The following is an 18,198-nucleotide window of genomic DNA, read 5'->3' on the forward strand; positions in this document are numbered from 1 at the left end:
GCTGGTGAGTCCACGTGGTGCTTGTTTTTTCATTCTTGGGATACTTCACTTAGTAGAATGGGTTCCAGTTCTAGCCAGGAAAATACAAGAGGTGCCAGATCACCGTTGTTTCTTAGAGCTGAATAGTACTCCATAGTATACATATACCACATTTTATTAATCCATTCATGGATTGATGGGCACTTGGGTTGTTTCCACAGCTTTGCAATTGTGAACTGTGCTGCTATAAACATTTGAGTGCAGGTGTCTTTTTCATAGAGTGACTTTTGTTCTTTTGGGTAGATGCCCAGTAGTGGGATTGCTGGATCAAATGGTAGATCTACTTATATCTCTTTAAGGTATCTCCATATTGCTTTCCACAGAGGCTGAACCAGTTTGCAGTCCCACCAGCAGTGTAGGGGTGTTCCTATCTCTCCACATCCACACCAGCGTTTATTATTTGGGGACTTGTTGATAAAGGCCATTCTCACTAGAGTTAAGTGATATCTCATTGTGGTTTTGATTTACATTTCCCTGATGATTAGAGATGTTGAGCATTTTCTCACATGTTTGTTGGCCATCAGAGTGAACATTTTATATAAGGGGTTTATGCAAGACACTAAAGACAGAGTTGGACTTCTCTGAGCTTGCAAGAACAATAAGCATTCCTGGGAGTTTTTTTGTGCTTATTTGCTATTAAATGTATATGCTTGGGGTAGAATTTTGCTCTTAAGACTTTCTTGCATTGTGACTTCTTATCTGGCCACAGGATTGAGAGGTGGAAGGTACTGAAATGCTGAATGCTGAAAACATTTATGAAAACGACCCAACCGTTTTGCACGGCCAAATGGGCTTAGGGCATTCACCGCAAAAGGCTTGCTTCACGATACAGCCCGGGGCACTAGGGTTCCGAGACACACACTTTGGGAAAGTGCGGAGTGACCCACAACACAAGCAGGGAGTTACTTTCTTAGGACATAGTTTCCCCAGTCTAAAGTAGACTTTAGACAGTTTGGTCTCATTCTTTTCTGTTTTGAGTTTTTTTTTTTTTTTCTTTTCCTTTCTGATCTGTGATGCAATTTAGAAAAGTCGTAGAGAGGCATCAAAATGCAATCTCTTTTGATTTTTGCGTATAATGAACTGCTTCTGCTGAAAAGAGCAAAATGGAAGAAGTGCGGGAAAACCAGAGGTCGAGTCACCCCACCTGTGCTCCGATAATATACCTGGGTGACAAATGAAGCACTGAGTCATCAGCTGGGAGTCTCCATGTGTTTAAATGCCTCCTATTTATAGAGCAATTTTTAGATAACTGCCTAAAAAAAATTCCCTTCTAGAGGCATGATGCTGTAAGACTCATCATCCTAAGATAGAAAGTCCTTTGTAGTGAAAAAATTCACTGCTTCTCTGTGGCAGCTACAGCAATGCATACCTAGTAATCGAATTTTGGAGAGCCGCGTGGAGTAAACACAGTAGTTGACTTCTGCCCAAATCTTTTTGAAAAGAGGAAGTGGAGCCTTTCTGCTCGTTGACATACAAAGCGCATTGCTTTGTAAATGGATTCCACAGCGAAAGCAAAATCCAAACAAAGAAACGTCTTTTTGTCCTAACCTACGTACAATGTGAATGAGATCCCAAGTATGCGAACGGTGGGAGGAAAGAAATGGGCTTTCTCTGCCCCAGTGATGGGGTTTGGGTTGCCAATAGGAGTGGTCATGGCCCACCATTTGGAGGATTACTGTGCACCACTTTTTTTCCCCTTCTTTTTTTAATGTTTGAGTCTCAGTCTGATTTTTATTCACTGTTTCTTTGATTCTATTTCTGTAAAAAGTAAGCGTGGCTATTGGGTAGAATATAAGTTCCCTCCATGGAGGCCAGTTGTCTCTTTGAAGATGTTGGTAAGACTGTCTTACGTCCGCCATGAGCTTGGCTTTGAAAGCAAGCGTGACCCCATCCGTTTATCCTACTGATTCAAGCGTGTGTGGAATTTGTGCCACGTTGCAGGGATTTCTGCAAAGGGACCCTCGGGAGCCCCAGTTTGGAATGAGTTTGGTTTGGCCACGCATTAGCTGTGGATGACTGGTGAACTTCCCCGAGTCTTAGTTTCTCAAAACGCGGAGAGAACCACGTTTTGAGGGAGGTATAATTAGGAAGAATGATCGAGAAGCCCAGAGTCCCTTAGAGTTTAGCCTACCGTCCAGGAGCCCATAGCTGGGCTTGAAACCCATTCGCTGTGTGCTGCTCTTTGCAGGAATCTCCAGGCACCATGCAACTTTCCAGAAGCAACAATGCCTCTGCAGGGCAAATTTACCTCCACAGCTGGGGAGTAGCAATTTGGGAGAGTCCAGTGAAAATTCTGTGCTGTGTGTTTCAGACGCCAAAGAGAAGTCACCAAGAAACCCCCAGTCCAACCATCATACAGGATTCCTCAACATCAACCATAGAACTAATGCACAACCAGTCTGGCCATGAAAATTCGAGCGATTCCATACTGCCCACGGAGTAGAAGTGCCTGTTGGCATTTAAGCATGTCATGATCTGAACGTATTAAAGCCATTCAGTAAACGCCCTTGTGTGTTTTTCTGTTTGGGTAAACCATGGCAGCCAGATCCTCTCGTCCTTAGGAAGTCAATGAGGGTTCAACCGAGATAAAAAACAAAAAACAAAAAACCCAGTTTACACCCTGCATGTAAGATTCCCCCTTTTGCTGGTTGCTACGGTGAGAATCTGACCTCGGTGTTATTCCAGATTCTACTACAGTAGAATCACGTTGGTTTGTTAACAACAATAACAACAAAAACGATCTATACAGTAAATGTTTTTTAGAATAACAAATCAATATCACAATAAACGCAAACTGAGCCGGCTCGCCCCAGAACATAAGCAATAATATGGGAAAAGGTTAGTTTGGGAAATCACAACACCCCGGGCTGGGAGTCTAGCATAGAGTCCAATGCAACTTGTAGATGCAAAAATGACTGCAACTTGGGCCAATCTTCAGCATAGAGAGTTTTTATTGGTCACTTGCTAATGCTAGATACCATGTGGAGAGTAAGCGGAACATTTCGTTACTTATGACCTGCAACATGTTATGCTATTGCTCCAAATTCCAGAGTTAACCTATAGATTTCATTTCCTTTTCCAATACCAGGCAATTGGAAGCAGCTACTATGTTCAGAAGGATTCTGATACTCAGTGGAAGACGGATTTGGGTGGTGCTAGGTAGGTCCTTTTGTTATTGTTGCTGGTGGAAGAAAGAAAATTACAGATGGAGTTTCTGCTTTCGTGCTGAAAAAGCTAGAACATTAAGATAAGTTTGGACAAGCCTCGAAGAGCTAGGTGCTAAACAGAGTGATCTTGAAGCATGATTTGACCAATACTCTCTACAGGATTCTATTTATAAAGGGAAGTAAATTGAAGTCCTAATGCACCTGCTTGGAAGAAACTGTCTCCCGTTAGCTGAGGATGCCTCATGGGGAATAAGGAGTATCATTACTACTTAGAAGAAATTAGGAGGGAGGAGCAAGCATAGGAAGAAAAAGTAATCTTAATAAACGTCGTTGCTATTATTGATAACATTGCCATTTTGGGTGGTTTTGTTTTTTGACGGTGCTAATCAGCCCTTCAGTTAAACTTGACAGGTACTATTTAGAAAGAGAAAATTAATTTATCGACATTTACAGGCAAAAAATTTTTTTCTCACCAAGAGCATCTATTCTTGCCCGTGGTTTTTCCCTTGTAAGTTGACATTTGCAGTTTATGAATATCATATTAAAATATAATATCCATTCTTTTTTCCGAATGATATGAATCAGCTTAGCACAATGCATTTCCTTTTGGTATAAATAAAGGGAAACAAGAGTCGAATTTATGGACATCCATCTAAAAACGCAATTTATTTTGATTAGAGCCTAATCTTTTCTTTAGTTTTCCTTATTACACTCTAAGTCCTTTATCCCTTCAATCTCTATTCATTAATTCTTTGAGCCAAAAGTCATTAATAAGAGTCCTTGCCTTATTATAAAAAATTGCCAGGACTAGCTTTCCATGTAGGAGTTCTACCCGGACAATAGCTCCCAGAGCTATGACGTTTGCTGTGGGGCGCGGTGTCAACGCCATTACAAGTTGGCGCCTGTTTCCGGCTTTGCCTAGAGCAGCTAACAAGTTCAGCGCACGCATAATTGTCGGTTGCCCTGTGGCGCGAGAATGCAAACAAAGGGTCCTGATATGGGCTAATGCTTTGGTGGCTCGACAGTTGAGCGGCCTATCGCAGCTTAGGGGTTGTACTTCTGGGGTATATAGCAGCTTGCACGCTGCCGGGCTGGGTCTTCCGCATCATGCAAGTTTAAAGGGAACCCCATTAAAGCACGGTCAGAAGAACTCCAGTTGCCGCATCTTCCTTGCTGGCGAGGCGGGCGCGACAAGTGGTGCCGAAACCCGGGACCTCGTGCAACTTTGAAGCACCAGCGGAGACGACCTCGACAGAGGTGAGTTCAGAACTGACGTGTGGGACGGCCAAAACTCCCCTGCTTCCAAAAAATGGGTAATATTCTGCTGCGGCGCTTTTTGTGGCCTATTATCATAAAATGCCTGTATGATGAGACTTCAGGCCCGCGCGTAGCAGCTAGCCAAAGTGCACTGAGTGACTTGCAAGACGCAAGCTCAGAGAGAAGCAGTAAGGGAAAAACCGCGGTAAAAGGTGGAAAAAAGGAATATAGAGCTCAAAAAAGGAAAATGCAGGGAGGGATAGCGCAGCCCGACCTGCAAAGGGAGAGAAAGAAGAAAAGGGAGAGAAAGAAATGTAAAGGTACCAGGAATAAAAATAACAAAGGAAAGGACAGGACAGAAGACAGAGGAGATAGCCTTTTTCTGTCAGAATTTAAAAAATTAAATATTTCTGAGGATGATTCCTCTTCTTCCTCTTCTCTTACTTCCTCAAGTTCAGGGGAGGAGGCGGGGGAGGAATTAGAAAAGAAAGAGGAACCGGTTTTTCTGGAAGCGGCAGGTTGTGAGCGGTACCGCCCACCTCCGCCTGCCCCGCCTTGGGAAGGGCTGGGTTTTTCTTTGGGGCCGCTCGCCGCCGCTGGGGATCCTCTGCCCATACCCTGGAAAACAGAGGAGCCAGTGTGGGTACCTCAGTGGCCCTTACCCTCTGAAAAGTTACTCGCGGCCCATAAGCTAGTGCAAGAGCAGCTTACTCTTGGGCATCTTGAACCCTCTCAATCTCCTTGGAATACCCCTATTTTTGTGATTAAGAAAAGGTCTGGTAAATGGAGACTGTTGCATGACCTTAGAGCAATTAATGCCCAGATGCAGCTTATGGGGCCTGTTCAAAGAGGACTGCCCCTTCTCTCAGCTTTGCCTAAACATTGGAGTCTAATTATCTTGGACATTAAAGACTGTTTTTTCTCTATTCCCTTGCATCCACAAGATAAAAGCAGATTTGCATTCACGCTTCCTTCCATAAACCATGAGCAGCCTGATGCAAGATATCAATGGCAGGTTTTGCCTCAGGGCATGGCTACGGCAGTGCTTTGGCAGGATGGTCCCCTTTTATGGGTGCATCCTCAAGCCTCTCCAGGAAAGGTGATTGGCCATTATCCTACCTGTGTGGCCGAGATAGCTTTAAAGGGTATTAGTTTGGCTGTGTCCCATTTTGGACGTCACCCTGATAGCCTGATTTGTCCATATACTGCCAATCAGGTAAACACCTTATGTGCCACTCTTGATGCATGGGCCATATTGAGATGCACCTTCCCAGGGAGCATTGACAACCATTATCCCAGACATGCCTTATTGCAGTTTGCAATGAGAAACGAGCTTATTTTCCCAAAAGTAACTTCACTGCAACCTTTGGTTGATGCCTTGAATGTGTATACCGATGGCTCTAAGACGGGTATTGGGAGCTATGTCATTCAGGACAAGGTGTATACCAAACAGTTTAACTATTCTTCTCCTCAGCTAGTAGAGTGTGCCGTAGTTGGTCTGGTTCTCAGTACCATCACTGAACCTATCAACATCATCTCAGACTCCTTTTATGTGGTCAACGCAGTTAAACAGTTAGAGAACTCCTTTCACATTCTTGCCAAGAGTACAGTCTTTTCTGTATTTACAGAAATTAGGAATACTATTCAAAATAGGAAAAACCCATTTTCCATTCAGCATATCAGAGCTCATTCCTTGTTACCTGGACCTATGGCTGCGGGAAATGCTATGGCAGATCGCGCCACTCGCGCCCTCTGGGTGTCTAATGGCCACGCCGCCGCCATAGACTTTCATAAACTTTATCATGTGCCAGCTGAAACCTTACGACTTAATTTCAGCATCACACGTGCAGATGCTCGTGAGATTGTACTGCAATGTCCAAATTGTGCTCCTTATCGCACTGTTGTTCATACGGGCGTAAATCCTAGGGGTTTGCGTCCTCTACATATGTGGCAAATGGATGTAACTCACGTCCCATCCTTTGGGAAGCTTCAGTATGTTCACGTGTCTGTTGACATGTGCTCAGGCGTCCTTCATGCCACGCCTCTGGCTGGAGAAAAGGCAAGTTACGTTATCATTCACTGCCTAGAAGCTTGGGCAGCCTGGGGCAAGCCCCGGGTTATTAAGACAGATAATGGCCCAGCTTATACCTCAAAATCTTTTCAGCAGTTTTGCACTCGCTTGGGTGTGGAGCACCGTACCGGTCTTCCCTACAACCCTCAAGCACAAGGCATCGTGGAACGTGCTCACGGCACGCTCAAAATGTACTTACAAAAACAAAAAGGGGGAGATGCCCTACAGCTAGGGCTATCACCCAAAGGACGTCTTTCCTTTGCTCTCTTTACTTTAAATTTTTTAAATTTAGATGTCAAGGGACGTTCGGCAGCAGACAGGCATGTCACGCCTGCTCCGCCACAGAAAGAATTAGTGAAGTGGAAAGATGTGTTGTCTAATCTATGGAAAGGCCCGGATCCAGTGTTAATGAGATCCAGGGGAGCTATTTGTATTTTTCCACAGGACCAGGACAATCCCATCTGGGTGCCCACGCAGCTGACCAGAACGGTGCAGCAGCCTCTGGAGCAGCATGAAGACGTGCTGGCTACTCCTCCTGACGACAGCATGGATGATCGCGAGGACGGCAGCGGAGCCACGCTGGAGGATCCTGTCAGTGCCTCCCCTGCCGATGCCTGTGACACATAACTCACCAATTTTCCCTCGCTTCTTTTCTACTAATGTTTCCTTGGGCACTGCGTACATGCCGTTGGACACGCAGAGTAGTAAACTGGAGGGAAATAGATCCTTCTCCTTGAAGGGGACTTTGTGTTTTGTGTGGGGTTAACGGAAGCTGCACGGACTTGGCCCCCCTGTCCATTGGTGGCTGGGGGTATGGCAAGGAATGCTAGTTTCGCATGGAATCTTAGCGACTCTTTTAAAGGTTCTGTGAGGGTGATTGCGGGAGGGCAAAAACGCGACCTTTGCCCCTATACCTGTCTGGGTTTGGCCCCCGTTTATCTGGGTGGTATCCACGGAAAAACCCTCTGGTACACATGTGAACTGTTCCTCTAATACGTGCAATTATACATTGTGTTGGAATGCCATGTCTCACCCCTCTGCCATTGTTACCTGCTTGCCTAGATACATTCCTGTTCCTGTTGAAGCTCTTAGCTCTATGACTTTGTTTCAGTCTTGCAGCCACGGACCATGTGGTATTGGCACAGACATTTGCTGCGCTTGAACTGAGACAGTCTGCACAGGTGTGGTTGACCATGCTAAAAGGTTACCCTAGTTTTGGGTTGCACCCGCTCCTACCCCCAGGTATTTAAGTAGACATGGCCTTTGCACTCTGAGGGGTCTCTCCCATTGCACCAAATAAGGCATGTCTCCTATCCCACAGCCAGCCTTTGCACACCTCCGAGTTGTGCTCATTGCACGAGGATAGGTGGTTGCTGGTGAAAGTGAGGCTCTGCAACCTTGATCGCACGGTCAAAGGACGGTGCTGAACGGTTGCTCAGCTCTCATTAAATTAATAAAACAGGGGGAGATGTGGGGCGCGGTGTCAACGCCATTACAAGTTGGCGCCTGTTTCCGGCTTTGCCTAGAGCAGCTAACAAGTTCAGCGCACGCATAATTGTCGGTTGCCCTGTGGCGCGAGAATGCAAACAAAGGGTCCTGATATGGGCTAATGCTTTGGTGGCTCGACAGTTGAGCGGCCTATCGCAGCTTAGGGGTTGTACTTCTGGGGTATATAGCAGCTTGCACGCTGCCGGGCTGGGTCTTCCGCATCATGCAAGTTTAAAGGGAACCCCATTAAAGCACGGTCAGAAGAACTCCAGTTGCCGCATCTTCCTTGCTGGCGAGGCGGGCGCGACAGTTTGCTCCAACTACTCATGTTCTCTGGCCATCGTCATACCATTATGGGCAAGTCCCGAATCAGAGTGACTCCCGAAAGTGTCCATTCTACAAACAAATCACTGCGTATTGTTTCGAAGAATAGCCTTAACAGCGGAAGGGTATCATTTGCCCAAATGCTTTCTTCCCATCATTACCTGCTTATTCTCTCCAATAACCTTACAACAGAGACCATTGTAAGCACTCTCACTTAAAGAAAGGAAGAAGAAACAGGAAAAAAAAAAAAAGGTCAGAGGTCACACACCGCCAATGTCACGTTCCGATGGGAGCAACTGCTTTTCAATGATGTGTCCCTTTTGATGGTTAGCAACGACACCCTGGGACGGCTGATCAGATCAATAATGGTCCGTAGACTAGTGAGGAATCTGAGGTTGAGTTGACAATTCTGGAAAAACATCCTTTCCTTCTCATTTCGGTCAAACCAGTCAGCCACAGGCCGCCTGCCTACACGGTGACAAAATTGGCAGACCTTTTGGCGTCTTGTGTTCCAATTGTCCTAACGGAGGAAAATCACCGACTCTTCTAGTTTAAAAGAAACACAATCCGGAGGTTCCCAACCTTATCTCGGCTCATGACTCCTCTGGAAAATCCAACACGAGCTAAGAATGGCATCTCTCTCCCCCAAAATACACATAGAAATCTCCCTGCAGGTAAAGCTAATTCGTGAAACTCATCCATGCCTTTTCATGCAAGGAAATAGACAGATCCAAGAAGGTATAGCTACATGCCCAGTTCACGTGACTTCCAACCGGGCCTCTTCCAATGATCTACGGCTGCCTCTGGAGACATCTAAGGTAACCTCTGGTCTCCCTCATCTGTTCCAGGAAACAGTAGACTGGTTCTAGGTAGTTCAGCATCATTTGTGCATTTAACGATGTGTGGGGAGTTAGTCTATGTCCCAGGCCCTGGGCTAGTTCATCCTTAATTTCCACAGCTCTGGTCCCACAGACCAAAGGAGAATCAAAATGGCAGCCTTACCTGTTGGTTTTACCTATTGGTGAAGTTCCAGAGAATATTGGTTTTTTTTTTTTTGTTGTTGTTGTTGTTGTTCCTTTTTTGTGGGACAAACAGACTTCTAAAACAGTTCTAACTTGACACAGAGCCATCAATGTGCTTCCAGTGCTTGTAAGATCAAACCCAATTCCTTGCCTGGTGTTGGAAGCCCATTCATACATATACAACTTGGTGCCTGGTCTCACCTTTCCGGACTCCTGTATCCAAACCACTTCGCTCATGATAAGCCATTCTACTCTGCACCAAATCACTTTAAAAAAAAAAAAATCACTACTATTGTTGACTCAAGTGATTCCCACCCAGAAATTATTATAGTTCTAGCCATCCATCAAAGCCTAAGTCTTATCACCCTTTCTGTCTGGATTGTATCCTGATTACCTAACTTACCTGCCATCCACCTCCATTTTCCTCTTAATTCCTGGAATTCCCAGGAAGGTCTGTGTCCACTTGGGGGTTGACGGTTGATGGCCCTGTTTGATCTCTTCATGTATGTATGACGTAGCCCCACTAAACATGTCTACGGCTCATTATGTATCCTCCTCCCTTGATGGATTAATTCAAATGAAGACCAATAAAAATGGCCTCTCTTCAAAGGAGTCCCAAATTATTTCTATTTTTAGTGATTGACCATTAATAGGAGACTCAGCGTGTCCACATGTTGAAATCCTAGATCCCTTGGCCAAGAATGCTCCTCTCGTTTTTTATTTTCTTCCAGAGTCTAGAAAACCCTGGAAGGCTGCCTTATGGGGTGGTGGAATGAAAACTGAAACCACACCAACCAGGCATGGGCTCTGTCTACAATCGAACATTCCATAAGCCCAACACGGGCGTCCTCCACTCCACTGCCCGGGGCCCCCCAAACGCCTCCTGGTTATTATTAAGTACTTCAAAGTTTTCCAAACACCCTTTTAGGAATGACAGCCCCCAATGCAAAATGCTGTCCTATCAGACGTAAACCATCAACACAGCAGGGAGGGAGGGGCATGGAAATTGCTCATCAGCACTTGGACTCATCAGAAAGTCCAGTCCCTTGGTGAGGATTTCCATCTTCTCATTTGTCATTCCAGCCACTGAATTCTCAAGTGGCCAATTTGCTCTCTGTCGGTAATCAGCTAGTCGAATTTACTCTCATGCCTCTCTCTGGGGCTGTCAGCCTGTTTGGAGCAATTCATCACCCATTTGGGCCTAATCCTTCTGCCGGTGGGAAGTGGGGCAGGGGAGCCATTATCCTGGAAAAGATAAAGTGGAAAAGGCTATGTCACCGTTTATATTTGGTCCTTACACAACGATTTCCCCAAAGAGGTAAGGCAAACAAAGACCCGACTGGGATGAGAGTGAAACAATGAGAGCTTCAGGGGTAAAGCCCATTAGGCAATGGAAATTATCTCCGGCTGTGAAGTCTGTTACTCCGGAGTCACTTGTTCTTAGATTGTGTCTACAACCCCCAAAGGATCATCATGCTACATTCATTACTGAGGTTTGCAGGAGGCTGGTGCTATGAAAATTCTAAACGCAGAAAGGACAGTTTTAAATATGCAGAATGCATTGGTGGTTACATTCTCCCCCCCGGCTAGGAGAAGGTGGCCTTTGAAGGTTGTTTTGTCTGAGACAGGAAAGCTAGAACCTTCTTCCACTCATCCCTGCCAACAAGTCTTCTCGATGACAGCATCCCGCCTTGGTTTGCCTTTTGTCCTCTCTTCCTCCCTCCAGCAGTCACTGTCTCTCTCTGTCTCCAGCGAAATCATTTCCAAACGTGTTTGCAGGGTTTCCATCGTTCTGAGTTCACCCCGAGTGGCATGGAAAATTTGACCCTGCCACTCTTTGCAAACGCATCTCTGGCGTCGGTACATTTCCTAATTAGGGGGTGTCTGAATTGATCTCTCAGATTTCCCTCGGTCCTTCTGAAGAGCCTAATTTCAAACCCTCAAGGCTGACTCGTGCTCACCGGAGCCAAAGGTTCACGTTTCCGAAGGCCACGTTCAGCCTTAAGAGAAAGATGTTAGTGTGACACAAATTGGCACTTTCTTGGCACGTTCTCTGCTCGCAGCAAACTCTTTATTCCTTGGAAGGAAGCTAGAATTGCCCTTCTAGCTATTTCCTCGGAGACGCTGGGAGTCTGGGCAGCAACATGATCTGAATCTTGAAATGTTTATCTTCCTCCACCCTTTTTTCATGTCTTGAACCCTTTCTTGTGTTCTTTATGCTTCGTATAAACATGCACATATGCAACTTCGCTTTTAGGTGGGTCTAGCTATGAGAAGAATCGAAAGAGACAGAGAAAGCACGGTTACACATCCGTATCGAGTGTTCTTGCTTTTCATCTGCTAATTCCCTCCACACTCGGCTGTTTCCACAATCAGTGATATCACCCAATAGCTGTCTCGGACTGGAAACTAGAGGGCTCGTAGAATTGCAGTCTTTTGTCTTAATCTACTCAAATCTGTCTCCTGTCCAAGATGACCCAAACAATAAAAGAATAGTTGCCTTGCTTCAGTGAGAAATTATTCCTGTAACTTTAAATACATGGTTTTACAACGGATCCCTCCCCTGTTTTGTTGTAATTGCCTCTAATTCTAAATTTGCTTTCAGGAATGGTTAACTGTGATTATATGGATGTGAGCTTTTATGTTTGGTATTTGGGAAAACAGGAGGAAAAAAAATGGGTGGAAGAAGTGATGTTTCCCTTTCCCAGTGCCCGCAGATTGACCTGCCTGATGTGTGTGTATTTGCTGATTAGCATTCGGATTAGCTGAACCCAGCGAGCAGAGATGTCTGTGCCTCATTCTACCTATTTAATCCGGCTACTTCCCAACGTCCCTTGGTCCCTGTCTTATAAAAACAGCAGTTTCTTCCAGAGTCCCCCAAAACTGCTTCGTCATTACAATCTTTTTTTTTTTTTTCAGATACATGGCATGCAGCTAGTCATTACAATCTTGATTTCTGAGATTCTTACTTTTCTGCCTCTCCTTCCATCCTTGTATCTTAGGTTTGCATCCTGATTACAATACATCTTTCTCTCTCAATCCTTTCCCTACTTTGGGCATTGTATCATTCCCAAAGAGTGAGAAAATCTCCAGGGAGCAGGTGCTCCTAAAATCCACAGACCACCCCGTTCCATGATGGATACACGTAGTCATTGCTTATAGATCCTCAAAGTTTCACACTCTAAACCGATTTAAACAGTACTCAGAGCAAGAATTTCTAAACTTTCTTAGCCACTCGACAGAATAACGTCTGTTGAAACCAATAACCAAAAATTGGGGCTTGTATTGTGTTTGTCTCCCTTTTCCATTTGTGATCGTTTTTGTTGGATTTTTAAAAAACATATAGGCCCATGAAAGGTTAGAAATAAATAATCAAAATGAAACAAGATTGGCCCGCCACCTCCAATCATTCAAGAAGAATCCATCTACTCACGCCTGTAATCCTAGCCCTCTGGGAGGCCGAGGCGGGAGGATTGCTCAAGGTCAGGAGTTCGAGACCAGCCTGAACAAGAGCAAGACCCCCATCTCTACTAAAAATAGAAAGAAATTAATTGGCCAACTAAAAGTATATAGAGTTCTTGAAAGTGATGTCTGAAGAAGAAAAAAAAAAGTATATAGAAAAAATTAGCCGGGCATGGTGGTGCATGCCTGTAGTCCCAGCTACTTGGGAGGCTGAGGCAGGAGGATCGCTTGAGCCCAGGAGTCGGAGGTTGCTGTGAGCGAGGCTGACGCCACGGCACTCACTCTAGCCTGGGCAACAGCGAGACTGTCTCAAAAATAAAAAATAAATAAATAAATAAGAAGAACCGATCTAGATTGTTGGCCCCCAACCTTTTTGGCACCTGGGACCGGTTTCACGGGAGACAACTTTTCCACAGTCTGGGGCTTGGGGACCTCGGATCTAGGTGACTAAGATCCCTATCGGATTCTGTGCTTGGCAATTTTCAGCTGCTGATTTGGGGCCTTCCTGGGAGAACCAGCCCTTCTCATAAAGCCCAGCTCTCAAAGTAACCAGGATGACCCCTCCCTACAGTGAATTAACCCACTGGAGGCTGCCTCACTCCCCCGAGAGTCTGCTTTCTTTGGGCTTAAGTAGAGTTAACACAATTCGGGGGCTGGAATTACATTCCCGGGGGGTCCTCGCTTTGCAAACATCCATGAGGCTTGGGTATAACTCGGCAAAGTTTCCCCGGCTGAAGGCCAGCCTCGGGTGTGACGATGACATCATGGTCTACACTACAGAAACCCCCTTCCTGGTTCCTCTATAGAGGCTAACACACGCTGGGCCGGACGTCACCTCCTCGTGTGCTAGGATTGTCTGCAGACTGAGACAGAGGAAGCGCCTGTTCAAACAGCAGTTGTCAGTCTTGCTCCCGGTGGCTGTCCCCTTGCTACTGGGGAGGCAGCTCTGCCTCCAAATTGCTGACTGTGGCCTCAGTTTTGGGTTTTGCGTTGGCACCACAGGAGGACGCTTGGCAGAAGCAGCAGGGAGCATACTCCCACAAGGACTTTGGAAAAGCATGAGCTACGTGCATTTTCCTGGAAGACGGAATATCCTTTGTCCGCTGGTTGCGTCTCTAATTTATAACAAATGCCCAGAAACTAGGACACATGTGACTTTGGAAGCCTGGCACAAATTCTAACAGCCAATGACCCAAGGCTCATTCTCTATTTTTTTCCCCCCATTGTTTCAGAGATGGATTGTTGGAATGGAAGAGGTATTACGCAGAGCCATAAAGCTAGAAGGGCCCTTACAAATCAACCAGAAAATCCCTCCCCCATTTTCTAGGTGGCAAAGCTGAAGCCCAGGGAAGGCAAGTGACTTGCCAAGCATGAGTTTCAAAACGTAGAAACCGGGTTCCAGGGCTCTTTGTGTCTGTTTTGTTTTGGTTTTGGTCAACTTCTGATGGAAGCAGACGACGGCTACAAAAAAGGTCACAAGTCGTACGTAACGGCAGAGCTCAACAAGTTTTCATGAACTAAGCACTTCTGTGCAATCAGAACCCAGATGGAGAAGCCGAACAACTCTAGCACCCCCCAAAAGCCTCGGGAATACACCCAGGCTGCCACTCCCACCCAAGGACAAGCACTGCCCCACTGTCCAGCGTCATGTGTTATTGCCGTCTATTATTAGGCTCAATCAAAAAGGAATTATGGAGTATGTTACCCTTGAGCCGGGCTTCCTTCCCTGAACACTGTGTTTATGCAGACTCATGCAACGTAGGGTTTCAGTGCATTGATTTTCATGGCTGCATGGTATTCTTTCATGTGAGTTGAGCTCATTATCTTTTCCGGTGTTGGAGGGTATTTAGGTAGTTTTTCAGTTCGAGGCTATTATGAACAGGGCTGCTAAGGTCACTCTTGTCCGTGGAATGACATGGATTGGGCTTACCCAAATTTCGTCTCTAATGATGCTCCCAAAAAATGTTAACACAAGGAATGGATGCAATGGCGTGCATGTCTCTGAGCTACATGAGACTGTCACTGAACCCCCGTCTGTACCAACCATCCAAAGGGGCCATCGGAAATCACAATAGCCACCCAGCAGTCACCAACACAACATGTGTGGTTGGGAATATTTGCAAGTCCTCTTGAAATCCGAGATAAATAGTCACTTCACATTTCGTTGATCTAAAAATGTGAGTGGGTTTTCATTAGCTATTATTTTTACTTATTTTTTAAAAATTTTTTTGCTTTGAGACAGAGTTTCACTCTGTCGCCCAGGCTAGAGTGCCGTGGCGTCAGCCTCGCTCACAGCAACCTCAAACTCTTGGACTCAAGCGATCCTTATGCCTCAGCCTCCCCCCGAGTAGCTGGGACTACAGGCATGCGCCACCATGCCCGCCTAGTTTTTTCTATATATATTTAGTTGGCCAATTAATTTCTTTCTATTTTTAGTAGAGACAGAGTCTTGCTCTTGCTCAGGCTGGTCTCGAACTCCTGACCTTGAGCGATCCTCCCGCCTCGGCCTCCCAGAGTGCTAGGATGACAGGCGTGAGCCACCACACCTGGCCTTATTTTTACTTATTTTTAATTGCACGAGTAATACAGAAACACATTCTTGTTCCATGCACATGCCCAATGATAACGATAATGCTAGAATGTTGGTGTCTCGGTCCCAAAGATTTTTGTTTGTTTTCTTCATCACAAAGCAGCGTCAGTGCCTAGCAGAGAAGGTGCTAAACAGTGTTCATTGAATGAATGAATGACGGATAGCACTTACTCAGAAGTAGTCTAATCTCTGTGTGTACCTTTCCACTCCTTTTTTTTTTTTAATACATCCATGTGTGCATGATTATACAATTGGATGATGCCAGGCCGTGTGAGCCTTTGAAATTAACAGTACGCCTTAAGCATTTTTTTTATAGCCAGTACATAGAGATTTACCTTTTTATGAGCTGTATAATGTTCCATGGTATGGATGTATCATAATACATTTCTGCTATCTCCAATTTTTGGGTGCAATTTTTTAAGTGCTGCTGCAAAAAAAAATATTGTCATGAATGTGTTTCCTCGTGGTAGATACCAAGAACTAGCATTTCTGGCTCACGGGTGGTGTACGTTTTTAATACTTCCAAAGCGATCATTCCAATCCCCACTTTCAACAGTGGCAGTTCATGACAGTACCTGCTTGCCCTCATCTTTGCTGTGATCAATATTACCAAACTCAGAGAATGTTGCCAAACTATGCGGAACATGTCATTTAATTTTCATTCCCTTTTGTGCTACTGTTTTTTTTTTGTTTTTTTTTTTGGCATCTCTTCATATACTTGTTGATAAGATTTGAGTTTGATCCAAGTTGTTACAAAGACTGAACGCATAGGAGCAGGTGAGGCCTGCCAACCCCCTATCAGGGCATGTTGCTCTTCATCCTGATCTTCAAGGAAGTAGGAATCCTCAAGAGTCCTTAGATGTATCAATATTTCAAATGCTAAGAGTGTATTGGAGTGACTTAAACATTTCTTCCAAACCCCGGGGATACAATTATTTATCCTAGTCCTTTCTCTTTGTCGAGCCACTAGAAGAAAAGAAAAACCAAGTTACACTGTGTGGCTTAACTATCTTTGCCACTATGCTGGAGTCTGAGTTCTGGAAAGTTCTGCGTGGAGCATGAAACTCCAACTAAACCTGCAGCAAGCATCGGGACTATATTCCTGCATGCTGGATTCATTCATTACCCAGCCAACAAATAAGGGGTTCTGCATGAAGTTTGGGACCTTCTGTTCCTTCGTTTTGTTTTCTTTGGAATAGAGTAAATAATAAAATTCACTTCGTAGAACCGTTGAGAGGATTAGTTGATCGGTAAGTGAACGGTACACAGCACAAAGCCTGGTACATATTAAACATTCGGTAAAGATTGTTATTAGTAGGGTTAATTTTGATCGGATCCTTGATCAAGGTTTGAATTGGAGCTGAAAACAAGTTCAAGTCCTTTATTCTCTTGTAACTTGGGAAAAAAAAAAAAAGATCACTCTAGCATGCCCTTCATAGCTCATCTATGGATTCCTTCCCTCTTTGGGTAAAAGAAGCCACGTTGGCGTTGGATGTTGATTTTATGCTCAGCTTCTTGCAGGATTTTAGTCTAGGACATGCAAATGAGGAATATTTAACAAACGGACCCGCCGGGCCACAAAATGACACACGAATTTTTACCCAGAGTATAAATTGACTCAAGTTCTCTCAGACCTTGGCTTTGTGAGCCCTTGGCTGATATTTCTGCTCGAAACCTGACACCTTGCCAGAAAGTTCCTTCGGTTAGAATAAAATGGAAAGGTAGACTTGATTCTCATAACAGACAGACCCAGCAGGGCCAGAAGTCGGTTCGCATTTTTATTGCCCCACAAGAACCCCACCTTCTGGACCCTGACTCAGAGCCTCTCTGCATCTGCTTCAAGTTCAACCAGCGGCTCACAGGAAGGAAATCAGGGTAGGGATAAAATCAAACTCTAGCTCCTTTTTCTCTTGGCTTCCCCCAAAGTTCCTGCTGCTTGAAGTCCAACCACCCTTGGATTTGGGTGCTAGGACAGATTCAAGGCCAAGGCTTCTGCTGGGTCCTTTTGAGATTCTCAGGGGGAAATGCTGTCATGACCACTCACCCCATGGAATAGGCTGTCCGTGTGGAACTCCTTTGACATGAAAATCCCAAGGAGGTTAATTAAGATGCGTCACCGATTAGAATCTTCTTTCAAAACCCAAGTGTTTCTGAGAAAGATGGCGTGTTAAAGATTGTTGTTCCATCAGCACTTCGTTTGTTCATCCATGCAGTCTTCTCCATATATTTTGAGGGCTTACCTAATGCCTGAAACCAGGCTATAGACCCAGGGCACAAGGGTTAGCAAGAGAGACACGGTTCCTGCCCTGTGTCTTTTGGTCTAATGGGAAGACAGACTTAGCACAGACAAATGCATCAAAGAGTGATGGATGTAAAGGACTCACCAGGAAGAGCCCTGAAGGTCTGGGGTTTGGCCTTGACTCTCTCCCTCTGCTCGAGTCTACACTCTTGGGGAATGCTACCATACACGCTGCTCCTAATGAGGGTTTTCCCTGCTGCGGGGCACGGGGCATGCAGCCAGCTCAGGGCTCCAGAGTGATCTGCTCGGGTCTCATCCCAGGGTCCCTCTTGGGGTCCCTGCCGCAGGGTCACCTTGCAGGTGAGATCGTCTTATAATGAGGCTTCTCTGCACGTCTCGCCTTGGAGTGAAATCCAAGATGAGACAGAGAGAAAGACGGGAAGAGGCAGAAGAGGGAGGAGAGAGAACAGCAGACATCCTGAATAAACGCAGAGAGACAAAGAAGAGGAGTGTGATCATACCGTCCTTACTAATGAATC

At 45.3% G+C, this 18,198-nt stretch overlaps 1 long non-coding RNA gene across 1 annotated transcript in view; it reads right to left on the bottom strand.

Moving 5' to 3' along the window:
- Positions 1–271: 271 nt before the first annotated feature.
- Positions 272–18,198, bottom strand: part of LOC105879128 (uncharacterized) — a 258,755-nt gene continuing 240,828 nt past the window's right edge. Inside the window, exons 5-6 of the long non-coding RNA XR_012915799.1 lie at positions 15,756–15,844; positions 272–10,613 (exon numbers count right to left, since the gene is read on the bottom strand). This is a non-coding gene — a long non-coding RNA (uncharacterized LOC105879128). The remainder of the gene's footprint in view (positions 10,614–15,755; positions 15,845–18,198) is intronic.

The sequence above is a fragment of the Microcebus murinus genome, chromosome 30, assembly GCF_040939455.1.
Source record: "Microcebus murinus isolate Inina chromosome 30, M.murinus_Inina_mat1.0, whole genome shotgun sequence".
In the NCBI taxonomy this organism is placed as follows: domain Eukaryota; kingdom Metazoa; phylum Chordata; class Mammalia; order Primates; family Cheirogaleidae; genus Microcebus; species Microcebus murinus.